The sequence below is a fragment of the Oreochromis aureus genome, linkage group 6, assembly GCF_013358895.1.
Source record: "Oreochromis aureus strain Israel breed Guangdong linkage group 6, ZZ_aureus, whole genome shotgun sequence".
Lineage (NCBI taxonomy): Eukaryota > Metazoa > Chordata > Actinopteri > Cichliformes > Cichlidae > Oreochromis > Oreochromis aureus.
Window position 1 is genome coordinate 30,657,908 of NC_052947.1, and position 19,308 is coordinate 30,677,215.

The 19,308-nt window shown below is 41.0% G+C and overlaps 1 protein-coding gene and 1 pseudogene across 5 annotated transcripts in view; one reads left to right on the forward strand and one right to left on the reverse strand.

Moving 5' to 3' along the window:
• The window catches only part of add3a (adducin 3 (gamma) a), a 103,481-nt gene that overhangs the window by 46,308 nt on the left and 37,865 nt on the right, over window positions 1-19,308 (reverse strand). The gene's annotated exons all lie outside the window — the stretch shown is intronic.
• Window positions 11,224-11,342, forward strand: LOC116310628 (annotated as a pseudogene).

Below are 19,308 nucleotides of genomic sequence, written 5' to 3' on the forward strand. Positions count from 1 at the left end.
AGCAACATCAGCTTGGGCATCTCTGTACACAGCTGTAAATCCTTTAATACAACTGTATTATCCATTTATAATCTGTTATATGCATAATTCTATACAAGCAAGATTTTTGTTACACTGCAGCACTTTTGCTAGAAGAATATGCAAAGGACAAAAAAGCTGCGTCTCGCAAATTACATCTGAAGAAACCACTTAAAGATGCACTAAAATGGCCCTTTCTTTCCTTATCAAGGATCTCACTGCAATCTTTTGATTTCCTTGCACTATCCTGTATGTTGTTACTCTATACTAACAGTTCCAGTTGGTAAAATGTTAGTTATATTCACACTGCCAAGACAGCATTCTCTTCTGCAGTGCGGTAAATATGCCAAGTATAGACTGGCACAGAAAGGAGACTGATCCCTCTCAACCCCTCCTTCTGGAAGTCGGTGCATCACTCAGCACTTTTACAAACTCCACACACACGGACGCGCACAGACAGCTGACTCTGTGAAAAAAAAGCTCTGTGCACAATGTTGAATAAAGCCACTTTCACACAAAACCCCAAACAGTTAACTGCATAAAGATAACAGTATACTACAGATAGAGACACGCTTACGTTTTGAGCAGTTTATTAAAGGCTTAAAAGCATCCAAGTTACTTTAATAGTAAAACTGAGAGTATCTGACAGAGTTCTAACACAACAATATACAACTATTAAAGATTAACTACAAAACCAGAAGATAATCTTTTCAGACTTGTGACTACTGGCTTAAACAATCTGTTATCAGCTTTCTGTCATTCAGACAGAATGCTGATAATATTGTTCATAAGAAAGTTTAAACATAATTACAATGGTGTCAAAACAGACACCGTGTTAGTCATTAACATGTAAGGGATTTTCACATTGCCGTTAGCATAGCACGTTGTCGCGCTCACTTCTAGCATCTCTGAAATCGCCGTCTCCAGATTCCCTCTGACGAGGCTGTCCATATCCGCCAAAAGCCTGAGAAGGTCCTGGGTGGTCTGTCGATGCTTTCTTGGTCATTAGCAGACAGGCGTGCATGGGTATCTAATCATTTGTATCCATTTATTTAGATCACGGTGCTGCCTGGATAATGCCCTATAGGTGTGTTTGGATATCACACAGACTTTGTACCAGGGAGCTGGCATTTTAAAAACAGCTTTATACTGTTTGGACGTTTGTGTTCTTAAATGCACTTCCACCGGGTAACAAAGTTCAGGGCTGCAGTGCATGTGTGAAAACAGCTTTTGTTTTGTCATTTCACTGAGTACAAATGAGGGAACCATCCAGGTGGGACAGACTCAAGATGCTGCCCAATCAACAACATGTCTCACTGGGTGATGAGAGCAGGCTAGTCTCTGAACAACATCTAATTATGGCCGTGTGGACACCAAAATTACTGTTATTTCCTCTGGTTCAGTCATGTGAGACATGACAAACAAAGCTGCACTAATCCTATACATCTAAAAGAACGCTTAATGCTCTAACACACTCCACACAACTGTTATTAACTTTAAAGATTAATGAGTCCTTTGCACACTACAGTGCTCAAGTAATCCTACATTTTTTGTTGAAGTCATCCACTCCTTGAATCCTGCGATAAGCCGTGAACAAAAACGGAGCACAACAGAGGAGAGGGCCCGACCGTTTGCTGGGCCGAATGCTTGCTGGTATCCATTTACAGCCAAAGCCCTGCTATCAGCGTTCTGTCAGCATTTCCCACCAAACGGCGAGCAGTAAGAGGAGAGGAGCAATAGGGCACTTTCACTGCTGTTAACTACCAGAGAATATATAAACATTTGAACTCATGACCAGGGAGAAGAAAAAAAAAAAAAAAAAAAAAAAAAAAAAAGACACCACACGCACACACAATAAAATAGAAATAGACTAATGTGGAGACTCCTCAAAGGGAAAAGGATGGATGTGGAATTTCTTAACATAATAAGACAGTTAATGGTTACAAGGAAACCCCCCTGACATTACTTCAAATGCCATTTGCCCACATGTCAGGAAGTTCAAATTAATTCCTTAAAGGAAGCATAAAGCCACAGGACAACATCAAAACTACTTCACAGTTACTGCTTGCCAGCTCCTGTGCAACATCAGATACTCATCTTGAAGGGAAACATTTTGACAAACAAGTCCAAACAGCAGGATGACACAAACTGCAAATTCCAGTCATTAATCTCACGTCTTCACCAAAAGTGTCACATTATTATACTCATTAAATGGGATACATTACACACTGTATAAAGAGCTACAAACATTCATCTTATTAAAAGCAACCATGAGTGAAACTGGAATCACAGACTTTTGACAAAACTATGTCACCTGTGTCCAAACACACACACAACTCCATTAAGTTATCACTCACATGCATGTTTATGCAACCCTAGTCTAGTTTTACATTTGTATAGGAGTCATAATAAGTAGTCACTAATCCCTGTTTGAAGGGTAAATAGGCATTAAGAGCAGAGCTAATGTTTAACATAGAGAGACACATTCAGATTCACTTCCTGGAGCCCTCGCTGGTAACAAAGCTGTGCCTGTCTGAGCAGCTGTGTCATTTAGCACAGAGAAGAAATACACGCACATACACCAATGCACGAACCTACTCGAGCGTGAACAGGGAAGCCTGCTTCTCCCTCAAGGTTCAGGTAGAGACAAACTTCTGTGGAGGCAGAGAGGGCGAGCAAGGAAGCAGCGGGCCCGTGTGTGTATTTTAAGGAGTTTGTTTCCTCCACTGACAGGGATAAACGTGGCCTAGAAGCAACAATGGGAAGTCACCGCCCAGGCATCACCTCTGTCAAATGTGCTATTTCGGGTCAACGGCAGAACAGCATGAGTGCTTAGGAGCTTCAGTGTTTGGAGGAAATTTAAACACACAGATAAGATTACATCTCTGCTCACAGGCGCTCAGTCCAGATGAACAGTGTGAGTCATCTGCAAAACATTTGACTTTAACTGAAGAAAAAGATCGTATCAATATCAGCGACTTGCACGATGAATTGACCGTAAAAAACAAAAACGTTGTTATGGCCACTTTAGCTACTGTGAACATGGAGGTAATTTCCTCCTTTACCTAATAATGCTCGGCTGTCCTCATTTCTAACCAAAGCTCATGTTTAAGTTTAAAGCGACTCTTGTTTCCCTGTAGAGTGATTCTGGAAATACTTCAGTTAACCTTAGTAAACAAAGCTGCCTCATATTTCAATGTCTCAGCATTTCTGGCATCTGCGTTGAAATCTAAACAAGTCTTTAACTACTTTTGAGTTTAAATTTAGTCATGATTTACAGTATTTAGCAATGTTAGTAACACCTGTGAGAAGCACAGGTGATAAGTTTCCAGCTGACAACCAGGTGCATTGTAATATCTTTGCATGCAGTCTTTATCTCTGTTTAACATTTCTGGGGCTTCTACACTTGCGATAATCATTCCCGTGTACTGTCGTCACTCTTAACAGTCACAGAATATCAGATTACCTCAAATCCACACGCATGAAAATCTTCCCTTCCTTGTTGACAACAAAATGCCATGCACACCTCGAATCCACACTACAGGAGAAAAAATATGTATTAATATAGTCACCTCCCTGTCCAGGGTGTACTCTGGCCCTAAGGTAGCTAGGATGGGCTCCAGACCCCCATGACGCTGATAAGAATAAGTGGAGGAGGATGAATGGATGGAATATAGTCACCTCTTAAATGTGAGCTTCCACATAGACTATATGGATAAGAGTACTGACCCTACATACACATTACAGGAGCCGTTAAGCCATAAAAGTTTATGACATGAAGTTCTCGGCCCACTGTTTTTATGCTGATGTTAATGCGAGAGGAGGTTTAAAACTCTGCAGTGATTGAGTCAGCACAGCGTTGCTGACTTTTACACACTGGTTGCCTCAGCATTCATTTCCCCACTTTGTAACCTCAGGTTGCAGATTCAAGGCCTCCAGTTTTCAATAATAACACTCGATTGTAAAATATCTTGGAATAAATTCTACAAATTGAGTTCTTTCAACAGTGGCATCCAACTGCAGTACCGCACTCAAAATCAGAATCAGAATACTTTATTAATCCCTAGGGAAATTAAGTGAATGTAGGATGTTGACTTCTATGTATTATGTAAAATCTGAATTATTTAGAGCAAGGGTGTCAAACATAAGGCCCTGGGGTGATAATAGACCTGATTTTATTTTAAATTTTACAGCTTTTCCTCCTGATAAACAGCTTACCCACTTCATGGACGTTCCACCTGTAGCACAGTAATTAAGTAGCACAAGAGTTCCTGTTTTTTCCCCACACTCTACTATAGAAATGGGTGTTTTTCTGTGAATTAACAGAAACTGTCTTTAAATTCTTACAGTCTAAATCATGCTAATGCAATTCTTTCATTTGCAACAGCAGAAATTCTTTATCATGAAGAAAAACCAACATATGCTTCTGAAATTTCATCTTTTTCTTATTTTAAATAGATCTTAGTTAAACCTCTTCACGCTGACAGAAAGGGGAGTTTCACCGGTGTAGCCCACTCAGGATCAAAGGGGGCTGCATGTAACACGAGTTTGAGATCCCTACTTTAGCGCAATCCACTTTTTGGGGGGGACCAATAAAATACAGTTGAATTCAGAGATTAATAGTTGTGTTCCTGGTGCTTGTTTCTAAATGGTTTTCTTAATTTCAGCAGACACTTTATTAGTTACTGTATGTATTTAATAAAAAAAAAAAAGGTCAAAACAGGTTGAAAGCATGTGTTACATTTTTAAACCTCAGGAGACCGTCTTTCAAACACAGCAGCATGACTATTCAAAGACTGTCAGTCAGCTAAAACATAGAAGTCAACATCCTGCTCCTTAAACAAACTTTTAAAGGGACACAAAGGTGCTTTGTAGTATTACATCCCACAAGACAGTTCCTCTGAATGAAAACGGTAAAAGAAGCTCACCTACTTTTACCTTTAGCACAGAAAGCAGTGATGCATGTCACACGAAAGAAGACAAAGACCTTCAAACCTGGACATGCGCGTCACTGTGTGCACGCATATCCTCAAGCATAACAACTAGCAGACACTGCCGCCAAAGCGGGGTCTTTTATTTAAGTTTAAAGTTGTGCTTATACACACACAATAGATAGGTTTGTGTCAAAAAAAAAAAAAAAAAAAAAAAAAAAAAATCATTAAGGGTAGAATCACAAGCTTCATTCATCTCTCCACTCAGTTTATGCTCATACAATCAGCAGTAAAATAGCTCCCTGGATACAAAGCCTGTCACTTTAATTCAAGGCTAGGACTCAGCACAAATCACTCAATCCTGCTTTCAACGTCATTTCATTCTGAAAGTTGTGATCAGAACTGTTAAATCACATTTCCGCTGCTTCTTTCGGGACACTGGTCCGCTTTTCATTTTCTCTTTCATCCATACAGTCTTCTGTTTACAAAACAAGAAATACAATAAAAATAAGATGCATGGTGCATAATGCATTTGATGAGCATCATCCTAATTGTGTTGCAGCCAGTCACAAATTCGACTGGTTCCTGTGTAACAGAAAGTTTATCTCATTAAATAAATGAATCCCAATCTGGATGCTGTACGATTCCTCTGAAAAACAGATCACATGCCAAATTAAGGTAATCCATAACACAAGACACACACATACACACAGACACACACACACGACTGCTAATCACCCTGTAATTATAGCTGGTAATGACAGAGTTACAGACACACTTTAACGGGCCCCTGTTGCTTCACCCACACAAACAATAACAATCCAAGGCCGGGCGTCTCAGCTGCTAACTGTTACCGTATGTCCTCACCGCCAGACACTGGCTTTATAGTTGGGCACAGGCTAAACAGCAGAGTGGTCTGAATTGCTCCATGGCTACACAACACAAGCTGTGCACTGAATTAGTTTTAGTGTGAATTACTTGACATTTTCTCAAAGCTTTCGCTGGCATCAATGCCTGATTGAGGGGGACTGGCAAAACTGTTTGGACTGTCTGATTCTGCTGCCTTCAAAACAAAATTCACTTTACAAAGATTTTTTTTTTTTTTTTTTTTTTTATAAATAAATGGCCCCTGCTTAGGATTCAAATCACAGCACTCACCGAATCTCGGTACACAGCTTCAGCTCCATCAGCGCACTATGGCCACTTATGAACAGGGTTCACATTTCATTTAAATGATTAACTCAAGGATGCAGCTGCCTTTTCGTACGACATCTTAACTACATGTTAACATTTCTCATGTGGCCCTTTTTCCCCAACTCACTGAACACAGCTGACAAATCCAATATACCTTATAAGCAAGCGTTCCATTTTGTAACCTTACACTTGGGTTATGCTCACAGTCAACTACTACATGTGTGTGAATGTCGCATTTCTGGATTTCTAAGGTTACAAAAAAAAAAAAAAAAAAAAAAAAAAAAAAAAATCAGGTTCAGAAATTTGGGTCTGACAAACAGTTCTAAAACCAAAGCTGTCAACAGGCTTAGTTATACTATTCATAAAGCTGTTTGTACATACAATTGTTCAGACAGTGTTGGAGGAACTTATCTTATTCAGGGTTATGGGGTGACTGGAGCCTATCCCAGCTGTCACAGGGCAGGAGGAAGTGTACACCCTGGACAGGTCACCAATCTGTCCCAGGGCTAACACAGAGAGGGACAACCATTCTAGTAGGGCTGTGTGACATGACTAAAATCTATTTACATTTACATTAGATAATAAATATAGCGCTTATGTGGCGTTATCACATAGTGTCACACTAGAGCGGTTCTGAGGCCTCCAGCTATCATTTACTGCTCCTGTTTGTTTGTCAGGAAACTAGCCTGTCTGCAAACATCGACTGCAGGGTGTCCAGTCTCTGATGAAGCACACAGTTAAGCTCATACGGGGATACGTTGTATCCGTAGTATGCTACGTTGCATATTTCCCCCAATAATTGGCTACGACACTCATAATATAAACGAGGCAACAAGGTTTGTGTAAAGTGTTTCCAACTGTGTGCTGCATAACTAGAGTCAAGACCTTTTTCCTATGAGGCGACATCCCTAACCGCTGCACCACCTTGTCGCGTTCACATTGCAATAATCTGCCATAACACAGACTTGGTTCTACAGAACTGGCAGGTTACAGTGTGTTTAATGGTCAGTGCGACTACGTCACATATTCCAGTTCTCACATAAAAGCCTGCAGGATTAGGTCAAAAGCATGAAAATAGCTTCAGTATCATGGAAAAAACTGATGCTTTCTAAAAAACATATCCAATTATTTAAAAATTGAAAACGGCAATAAAACCAAAACTTGGATGTAAAAACCATCTTGTATCCTCTTTCACCCCTTTAATATTTACAGCAGCTGAATAGATTTTTTTCTGTGCTGCAGTAGCTTACATAGATTTCCTTGCAGAAGACGAGAATATACTCGTGTCCTGGATTTCAGTCGGATAATTAAGCTTTTTTTGAAGTGGCAGTCTTAGGGGAAACCGAGCGGAGCACTGAGCAGGAACGTTTCGCTATCACAGTAACAGCAGCCATTGACAGCAGTCATTACATAAGACCATGACAAAGATAAATCAATTGAATGTGCTTTATAGTAAAGTGGACCAATGTGCTTTTGCTATTAAACTAAGCAGTTAATTTCAATGCAAATCTTTTCTAAGCCAATCACTTCACACCAGACTGATCCTTTGTCTGCACCAGGTGACTAAACACATTTTGCTTGAATGAACATATAGAAACAAACTGGGATTTTATTCACCATTTCTGTGCTGCATGGACAGTTGATGCATACGAGGTGTATTCCCTGGCAATCTTTCACAGGGTTGTCAGAGAAGAACTCGAGCTATTTTTCCCCCCATATGAAAAGCTGAACATTTTAAATCTTACTTGTGATCATGTGCGTCAAACTGCGGCTGATTTATTTTTGCGTGCTTTATTAGAAACAGCTATGGAGGAACGGCGAAAGTCAAAAATTGATGAAAAACTAAGCAAGCGACATAAAAGCAAATATCCATGACATAGAGAATGCACCCCGGCAGTGCTACTGAATGAGCTCTTTTTGACAGTGAATACAGGATTTTCATGGAAGGCCACAGTCACATGGCAAATCAGTAAGTAGGCCTTTAATAAGTGCGTACGTTTATGCTTCAGGGGAAAATACATCTTCCAGAAATCTTTGTGAAATGAAGCAGAGCTTTTCCGCTCACAGAGAGGAGCATTCTTTTCCACACGGAAAAGATTTCTTACCAGTGACTTAACTCCCAGCTATAATAAACGCACAGCAACACTGGGGCTGGGTTCCACATTTTCACACCGTCAGAGATTAGCAGCTGTGGCACGTCAGGAGCTTGACCCCGTGTGATAAGGTGGGAGTAGAGCTTAAAACACTAATATTCAGCATGTACAATTATATATCAGAAGAAGTAGAGTTCAGGAGTTCATTGCGAGTTCGTGAACTTTCTCCTTTTCTAAAGAGATGTGATACTGAAGTCTATTCAAATAAAGCTCATTATGTACAGATGGAGCATTGAATTATCAAGCAATTATGCACTGTTCCTGTTGTCAAAGGGAGTTGCGCCATTGTCGCTGAGAGCCACATGACTCTTCTGTGGTCAAGCAACGGGGCAAAACACTGAGTGGGCGTCGACCACAGAGCTGCTGTGCCTGTGTACGCGCATTTCTGGGGGGACTATCCATTACACAATCCAAGGAAGCAGACAGATTCGATATGTCAGAGTCTGTGTCTGGATGAGGTCATTATGCACGGAGCAGAACTGCAGGCCCATCTCACCAGCACAAACACACATGCAGTCGAGCATGAGCGCACAAACAGGCGCACACTCGCACGGGTTTCTATGGCAACTCCAAACAAACAGTCGGTGCATGTGGTGACCCCACCCCAACAGAAAGAAAAAGGGAGAAACCAAGACTGAGAAGCAAAAACAGAAGTAAAAGTAAGATAGAAAGTGAGATGAAACATCCAGTCAAATATGCTTCACTTTATAGCTCCCAAGTGTCATTCATAGGAGCATCTGCACCGAATATATACATAAAAGCGCTTAAATTATATTTATCATATTCTCATAATGCTAAATCTACTCTCAGAACTTAAGAGCTCCACATCTAAAACCAGATTCTCTTGTTAAGTCATTTGGAAAGCCTGAGTTTCACAAGAAGGCTGAGGAATTGTGAAACAGCCTCGTCCCACCAGTATCCCAAAAGCCTTTTATGCTATCCTACCACACAGGTCGAAGACAGAGCACACAGAGACCGCACATCAACCAGCCTCCCAAAAGGCATTTTCATTTAACTCCAGAAACACGAAAGAGAACACACCAACAATAGACACGCTGCTTTGTGTTCAAGTCAAGGCCACTTATTGAGGCTTAGCAACTTCCAAGGTCAGTCAAGGTTGAAAACACCCACATCCGCAGATTAAAAGAATCCTTACATGTAGATGTTTTGCTGGTTGAAAGGAAAAGAAAAAGTTCGACCACTTTTGGCATTTTCCCATGTTTTGCAAAGTCCATCCTGCCATCACAGAACATTTGACTCTGGTAAAAGGTAAAAGGTTAGGAGGTGAAGGGTGACATTTCACCAAACCTGTACATGCCTAGGGTATTATATATAGAAGATAAACATAAAGATAAGGTCTCACTCTAGAGACTAAAGTATCACATGAAACCAGCTGCAGGAAAGCAAACAAGCAGCTCTTCTCAGTGTGAGCCACTGTCACTGTTTTGTGAACCGTTTTATCATATCAAACGATTCAATAACATGTTGTCAGAGGAAAAAGAGAGAGCCTCTGGAGTGTGTATTTGTTCATGAGTCCCTCAGTGTTTCCGGCCTTGTCAAGCTCGAGCCTCAGGGGTTGCGACACAAAGTCATACAAAGCATCCATCATGAAAAGTAAAGCAGGAGCAAAGGGTGCTGATGACATCCAGGAGGTCAGGCATCTTGCTGCACCGGCCCCTGGGATCCTTTCCTAGTGTTGTCAACAAAATCTGAGCGTAAATGCAATGGAGTCCAAAAACATGGAAGAAGATAAAAGAAGTTTATCTTTGTAGAGGATTAAAAGGTTTTTAGGGGTTTTAGTTTTTTGTTTTTTTATTTGGAGTAGCTGTCACAAGAAAAAGTGTGTGTGCGCTAAAAAGCAACTAAAGAAAAAGGCACTTTTTCAAACAAAAATCATGATTTTTAATGGTATTCCAGCAGTGGCTGTTTTGCTGGACTTGGGAATAACCTGCTAGCTATCCTGTACAATATTATGAAGCAGATTAGGAACCAAATCAAGTTTAAAAAGAAACTAAGTATTTCTGGTTTGTACAGTTTCCCAAAAATCAACTTAAAAAAAAATCAAGTTCACGTGGGTTTGAAAATCTTAGAAGCCATTATCTTTACTCAATCTGTAATTTCCCACTTTTGTGGTGTGTAATTAAATCTATTCATCCTTTTATCTCCGTTTCCTTATCGCTGTCATTTTCCGGTTGCCCATATGAGTAGCCTGCAGTGATTCAGTGTGTTCCCCTTTTCCCCGTCTTGCTGTCACACATACAGTTTGTGTGTGCGTGCATGAGCGTGAAGGAAGGACAAACTTCCTGTCAGGAGGTGGGGTCCTGCGGAGGGACAGCGACACACGGCCAGAAGTCATAACTTTCTGCTGAGACCGAGTGTGGCACGGTTTGTGTGTGCGGGCGTCTCATTCTAGTGCACGCATTCATGTGCAATTGTGCGCATCTTAATTGCTCTGACCACTGAGCATACTTCGTTTCACTGCAGCTATGTCGCTGATCGTAGGAAATTCTCCAAAATCAAAGAGATTTCAGGCTCGTACTGTAGCACAGCCTTCATTCATACAAGCTTCACTGGGACGACTTCAAATAAACATGAAAATGACCGTTATCAGCGACTATCCTGCAACTCAATCATAGCAAAGGGCTTCACTGGTCTATAGGGAGTCCGCATAATTAGACCACCAAGGCGGAAGAAAAATAGTCCACAGCTTGGGCCTCAAAGATGCCCTCTCTTCCTCACAGTCACCACTCACATCATTCCAACAATGTTCAATTATCTCAAACTGAATTTTCTATTTCTTGCTGTTGTTCATGCTCTTATCTGCACAAACAGCAAACAGTGTACAACTTGCGACGCTCCAAACAATTTTTTTTTTAGCGAGAAAGTAATGCCTAGAAAAAAATAAATAAGAGCAAGGAGGGGGGCCTGCTTACGGCCATACCACCCTGAGCACGCCGGATCTCGTCTGATCTCGGAAGCTAAGCAGGGTTGGGCTTGGTTAGTACTTGTAAGGGAGACTCCCTGGGAATACCAGGTGCTGTAAGGGCAGCACTGTGGCACAGTGGTTAGCACTGTTGCCGCACAGCAAGAAGGTCCTGAGTTCAATTCCACCATCAGGCCGGGGTCTTTCTGTGTGGAGTTTGCATGTTCTCCCGGGGTTCACTCCGGGTACTCTGTCCAAAGACATGCAGCTTGTGGGGATAGGTTAATTGGATAATCCAAATTGCCACTAGGTGTGAATGTGCGAGTGAATGTGAGTGCAAATGGTTGTCTGGCCCTGTGACAGACTGGCGACCTGTCCAGGGTGTACCCTGCCTCTCGCCCTATGAGAGCTGGGATAGGCTCCAGCGCCCCCCGCGACCCTGAAAAGGGTAAGCGGAAGCGGATGGATGAAAGAGGGGGGCCATTTCCATGACACACCAAGGACTTTAATATTATGATTAATACTCACTATGAAATCAGACTTTGCTTAAACCCAAAATAATCATCAGAAGAAGCTCTATGGTTTCTGGCTATAGAGAGAACACTGCAACTTTTCCAACCCCACTCTCACATGATGTCCCAAGCAGCTTCATATGATGTTTTCATTTGCACAAACATACTTTTAGGTCATAAAAATATAGCAGAAAGACATCGCCACAGCAAACAAGGCAGTAACTTAAGGAACTGAATTTCAAAAAGTGGATATTAATCCAATTTTAGCTACATTCTTTATTTAAGTTGGCAAAATTTCAAGGGACTTTTTTTCTGCAGAAACACATGAGCTCACATGAAACGATCTCAGTCATTTTCAGCTTTATGGATGTGGATGAGCGTTACTCTGTGTTTGCACAAGTAGGTCCAGCTGTTTCCTCACACGCCCTTCGCGCTTCCAATTATATACCAGTTCACACACAAGCTACCATCCTTTCCCGTCAGAATGAGCATAAAGGATGCTGAAAGAAAAGCGCTGTATTGTTTTAGGATCCAATTGTTCCGGACAACCAGTGTCCTACATGACTCACAGTCACCACGGAGACCGAGACCTAGTGATGCAATCAGGAAGGAAAACTTTGGAGCAAGCGTGAACCGAGCGAGGGCTGAAATAAACTTTCTGTGAAACTCCAATTTCCCCGAGCCACACACAACTTCACAAAAATTCAAACAAACCATTTAAAGTACATTTGGGAAACCTACAAGTTCTCTCACAGTTTCCACAAGTAATTTCTCTTTCACTTTTCACGTAGAGTGGTGGGTGAATGCTTCTGATTTAGAAGTTTTTTTGTGTGAAGGGGATGTTATGGGAAATACTGTTTGGTTTGAAGGAGCATTTAAGCTTCAACTGCAATGGCTGCTTTTCCAAATGCAAACCTTGTGGTTCCACGAACTGTTAAAATGGCCCAGAACATTAAATGGGATGTATCATAGTAGTGGATGCTCATAATAAACTTTGATCAAAGTTTCACACAATGAAGCCATTACATGTGTAATAGTTTTTAGCATAAAGCGTAGGCTTCAGTCTACTCTGAACTCTATATAGATATATATAGAGCCCTGCAACAAACTGGCGAGCCTATCTCCTATGGTAGTTGGGATAGGCTCAAGCTCCCCCAGGGCCCTGATAAGTTGGAGAATAGACAGATAAACAAGATATCCCCAATATGGTCATTCTAGATGAGGAGTGTCAAACATAAGGCCCGGGGGCTAAAATTGGCCCAGCAAAGACTCCAATCCGGCCCACTGGACTAACATGATGAATGTCAGGGAGGGCAGAGATTTGGGATTTTTAACTGTAGAGTCCTACCAACACTCTTCTTTCATTTACAACAGCAGCATTTCTTTGTTATGCAAAAACAAACAAACAAAAAAAACATTGCACTTCTTTTTCCAACAGCAAAATATCTCAGCGATTATATGATTAGTTAAATGTGTTTACACTGACAGAAAGACTAGTTTAACTGGTGCACTCAGGATCAAAGTGGGCTGTGTGGAGCCCACCAAGTAAAATGAGCTGTCTCCCTGTCCCAGATGCACAGGTCTGTCTTTGAGCACAGAAGATCAACACACATACTGTTCAAACTTTCTAAGGAAGGTCAACCAATCAAAAAAATGGCTTGTTTCAGATGGTAGACGAACTGAAGGGTTGAAGCAAAGCCTGGTATAAGATAAAGATATAAAGATCTCCATTCATGGGTGATATTACAGATATTTGTCTGTGAAATGAGGGATATCCATCCATTCTCTTCTGCTAATGGAAATTTGAACAAGAAGGCAGTGTGTGTGTGTGTGTGTGTGTGTGTGTGTGTGTGTGTGTGTGTGTGTGTGTGTGTGTGTGTGTGTGTGTGTGTGTGTGTGTGTGTGTGTGTGTGTTTTTAATTCTCCTTTTTTTTTTTAAAGCTGCTTCACATCTTGAAATAAGGGTTTTTAGATGCTGCCAACTCGCAGCATGCCTGCAACACTACCACACGTGTCAGTGTCGACTTGACAAAGATAGGGAGCATTCCATTGGACCGAATGACAGCCATCTTAAAGCCACTGTAGATGTGTGCATGGCAGAACAACAGCAAACCAGGCAGTGGAAGGATTACACAACTGATGGTGGATCATAAAACATGAGGGATTATCTTTTCAACCTTGAGACTTAAATGTCTGATTATTTGCCTGCTAGGATAAAGACTACTGAGACATTAATTCAAGAAAAACTGCTGTGGGCTAATGGTTACCAGGAACTACAGAGTGTCACTGTGCATCAGCATCAACTTCACTTGGCTCAGCTCACTTGTCTTGGAATTTTACGTCAGTTTCCCTAAGAGATATTAGATGCTGCCCCCAAAAGACTCTGACCAATATTTTAAGAGTCACTTTGTTTGACAAAATTATTTTATCAAAGACTTTAAGTACTAGTATCAGCAGCCATATGTGAACAGCATCACAGAATAGTAAAAGCTCAAAACACTGGGAAAGGCATAAATACCAGTTTCAAATATCTACCCTTCACAGCTAAATGAAAAGCCCAATGGCATAGCCTTGACATGGCTACCCTTTATTTTAGTCCCTGTGTCATGAACAAAGACTGTATACAAAGAGGTGGACATAGCTTCAAGTCAAGTTACTCGGTGGTTAGCTTCAAGTCTCAGGCTTCACCGAGACACTGACATTTTTTTTTTTAATTTTACCATTAAAATATAACTGAGATCATCACTTCAACATGAATGAATTCATGAAATCAATGAAATACCTGATGATTAGGGCATCATCACATGTGGATTATTATTTATCCACAAATCATTACATTTATTTACATTTTCTGAATGATTCCCATGCTCAGGGCAACCTCGGCAAATTGTATAGTAGTCAACTTTAATCTACTTCATGTCTTTACTATATAGGAATGCAGCTGAACCAATGTCTAGATGTGATGTCAGCTTTGCAGACATGCCACGTAATGATTTAAACTGGCATTACAGACATGTAATTCCAGACCTGGATCTATGTCAAAGGCCAGTGCATTCTGGGAAAGGACATTTAAGTAAAAGGGAGGGAGGTACAAGTTCTCATGTTACGACTTAATTAGCCACCGATTTGTCGGTGAGGCAGGTAAATGCATGGATCACCCCCAGGGTCCACATTGCTGTGTCAGTTCCAGTTAAAAATGAACAAATGCAGGAAGGTAGACACTTTCTTTCCTGTGTTAGGTGGGGAAAGAAAAGACAACTGGAGATGGAGAGTGACCTCACTGACTGCCTGTTGCTGCACTCTCAGTCTCCTGGCCAGTGATCAGGGGAGAAAAATCACTGATACATTTTTCAGCTGCACAGGGTATTACCACAGCTATGCACTGAAAAATTCCACAACTCCCTTCTTTTTCTTTATCCCCTGAGACTTATAGCAGATACCCTTCTTCCCATGTGGTGTCTCCCAAACTCCTTAAACATCATCTCTGTTTATTAAACCATTATATAGACAACTGGATACAGGAGTATCCCCAACGATCAACCACTGTAACACCAGATAGAAAACCAAGTAGCACCTCTGAACCAGAAAAAGACAAGTATTGCCAATGCGGCAGTGACTTGACTCCATTTACAAGGTGTCTGATGGAACATACAGACTGGTCCTTTCTCTTTTTATCTCAACACATATATTGCAATGCCAGTTACTCTTGAGCAACACTTTGCACCAAGATCCCTTTCAATCTTTCCTCTCTGCTTAACCAATCACAGAAAACACCCACCAGCACAGCAGGTCCCTCCTGGATCTGGTGTTTAAACACGAGCATGAAAGGATATTTCCACATTTAAAATGAAGGCAGAGAAGATTTATGACTGGTAGGTGGGCGATATAAGTCTGACCGGGTATTGCACGCGGAGAAACTAGCCGGTCACAGAAAACGAGACACCATCTGAGGTCTCTTATTAACAACCCACAATGTTATATGGCTTTAACAGAAGACAATGGTGTGGAATGACAAGTCTAGGATTTGAAGGGAGAGATGATCTGATGGTCTGGTCATCTGCTTTCGTCAAACTTTTATAACCATTTCTGTGTATGTGTATAGATACATACAACAGAAGGTAAGCTAAAACATAAATAAGAATATTTTTATTTGAAAAAAAAAAAAAAGAAAAAAAAAAAAAAAAAAAAGAAAAAAGGCCTTGTGGGCGCAGCTGGACCACATTTGATTGACACAAATAGTAAAAGTTCTGGTAATTTGAAGCATGATGCTTCCCATTTGATCCCATGATACTTTGGGTTAATTAAAAGGGAGCAACTTCTGGTTATTCCTGTTATTCCTTACACTGAGCTGAGATTTGTGAGAGTTAACAGTTTGCTGTAGGCATTTTTCACCCGTCTTCCAGACTTGTTTTTTTTTTGTTTTTTTTGTTTTTTTTGTTAAGTGAGGGATAGTCTTAAAAACATGTTAGTTTGGGTTGTAAAAGAATTAGCACAGTGGATAATGTGCTAATGTACATATTTACTCATCGAGTTGTCCTCCCACCCTGATAACACACAAGCTCAATGAAAGGATTTATCAAGGTCGTACACGTAATTCATATATAGTGTCATGGAGACAGAAAAACACATTTTTTCCCCTGTGTGTCTTTTTGGTAGATTCCACCATTACTTTGATTTCTACATCCCTCTTTGTCTCAGCTTTTCTGCCTGCAGCCTGTGTGCGAATCCATCCGTCTCTAATCCTCATCCTGTTCGGCTCACTGAAACCTCAGCGTTCATTTGTTAAACTTTTTGTTTAGCGTCCAGTACAGGCTGTCGGACTGTGCCCCCTCCTCTCTCTCACTGTCCCGCCTACATTTCTCTCTTTAAATCACTTTTGCTCTCCATCCATCCCCTCAGTTCCACCACCTGTGTGTCCTCCACCTCCTCCCCTTCTTTAACCCCTCTTTCATCTCCTTCATCTTCCACCAGGTCATTCTTCTCTCTCACACTTTCTTGTTGAGAGATAGACAGTGCAGCATCTTGGCAGCCCTCCACCCTCCCGCCTGGACGGAAAAATAAACAAGGGTCCACATGTTCCCAAGGAATTTTAATGACTTCCATAATTCTGGCCATTTTACCTGCCAAACTCCATGGAGCATGAGGGAAGCGGCGGACTCTGAACGAGCCAGTTTAGCGGCACTGATGACGAGCTTTGTGAGGCTGAGCCAAGTAGTATCCTTTGAAGCACTAAGAAGCTTTGAAAGAAACCAGTCTGGGATGTTGTAAAGGACAAATCCATGAGCTAAAAGTATACAGTGTGAGAAACAGCACATTTTGGAACAGATTTTTTTAAAAGCTATAAATGTGAGCTAGGACACTCGTATTACGCCACACAAACATAAACAAAGTACTGCATCAAAACGGTAAAGGGGATATTAAATGCCCCGGTGTATTGCTCAGGGTTAGGACTTTTTAGAGCGGCACACAGCATGCAGCGACCCATAATCCTGCAGTCCTTCTTATAAGAATCCCCAAATTATGTTACGGTGCTAAAACGGTCGGTTCAACATTTGGCTAACAGGAATATTGCAGAGAGCACCTCTATGTGTCTCCCATCGATCAACAGCTTCTTGCAGCTACATTCCTCCGCCTCAAACATTGGTGCACAAAATAGATGACTCTTTTGAGAGTCTTTAAAAAGTCAAAGTGAAATAAAGGGACACATTTATGGTTGGTGTCTTCTCAGAGTTTTATGGTGATAAGCACACTTGTAATCACAAAAAGTGACAGAATCAGTTGTATGAAGAATTAAAGGATAGCTGTAGAGGAAGAGATATAAATCCTGCTTGTTTTTAATTTTTCACACCTGCACAAAAATCCCCAAGTAATATGTAAAAAGTTCGACCAAAAAAATTAAATTCAGAACTGAAAGGATTTGTTATTATAGCCATTTTTGACGTGCAGCAGGTGTCTCAACAAATGCCATGTTTAAATTGATCCATTCACTCTGCTCTGTGATCTCTTGTGTACAGACAATCAACTATGATTTGTATAGAACTGTGTTACTGTGAAAGACCACCACAGGCTAACTGAGAGATAATAAAATCCCTAATGGCTATATTTTAAAGGGGCCACGACCATAGACCGTCAGGCTGAGCTGCACAGACCTGACCTGAGAGAAGGGCTCGGGCTGGGCAATAAATCTAAGGAAATTGTCTTCCCAGACTAAATATTGAGACTTACTTAAAACAGTGAGAAGCACAAAAATTGTGAGTACATACATGAAATGACTCCACAAAATAAAGAACTCTACACTATCAATTTCATTTCCCACATGAACTCAAATCGGGAAGTTTTAATCTATTAAAAAGGATTTATTCTCCTTTGCACAACGGATTATTCATTATTCAGATTTTTGTTACATCTTTAGCTTGTCAGACCTGTTCTACACCTTTATTAACACCACATTACAAAATCAGACAATGTGTTTTATTACAGATGTGTCGGCAGCGGGGAACACCCAGCCCACTGGCAGGATCGCTGTTTAGATTTCAGATCCTCCAAGTTGTGTTTTTCTTTCCCTCTCAACCCGGGACCAGCTGCAGAGGAAATGACAATAGAAGGGGAGATTCATAACATCTCCTCCCACCTACCCACGCTCCCAACTCACTCACTAATTTCTCCCTCTATGCGTGCCAAAGTGGTCTTTTTTTCCTGCCCATCTAACTTGTTCAACCTCCCACCCCACTTCTTCATCTGCACTTCTACTTGTTTCATCTCCAAGTTTGTAACCCTTGACCCATGTAATTGATACTTGCATAAATTCAGGAAAAATCACACATGCACATTTGGTTTCTTCCCCCCCTTTCCCTCTCAGGACCCCATCCTCTCTCACGCACAAGGAATCTGGGATATGTTCTCCAACTTCTCTAACTTTAAGTCTTCAAGTCTAGTAGTCTTTAGGGTGTGGACCCACAGAACTCCCCCAGGCTTGTAATGTTGGACCTTTATGCCTCAATGTTTTCACTTTTAGGATTGCCGATTCCTTATTGTTTAGCATGTATAAAAGTGTTGCATTTGTATCAAATAACTTCACAAACACTTGAGCCTTTTTCTGATATCCCCGAAACAGGTGGACTTCTTTTGGTTTGAAAAATATCGACATATACAAACTTTAAAACATGGCAAACATAGTGCTTTTCTACTCTACTTGAGCACTCGAAGTACGTTTTTACTACAAGAAATGCCATTATATATGCCTAAGCATTTTTACCCTAACATTCACTTGCTCACGTGGATGCATTGGGGTTTAGCATCTTGTCAGAAAACCAAACCACTAACCTTGCAATTGGTTGACAGCAGACACTACCTCCTGGGCCACAACCAACATGAACTGACAAAGCGTAAAAGCAGAGCCTCTAATAATTTAGTGGAAGAGAGTATGAATAAGCACAATGACAGTATAACACAGTAATCTCCCAATCTTAATTTACAACAAACTAAATGAATATGAGGAAAGAAACTAACAGCTGAGGTAAGACTGACAGGATTCACTAAGGATGGGAAACAAGTGTAGTGTCAGTACACCAACATCA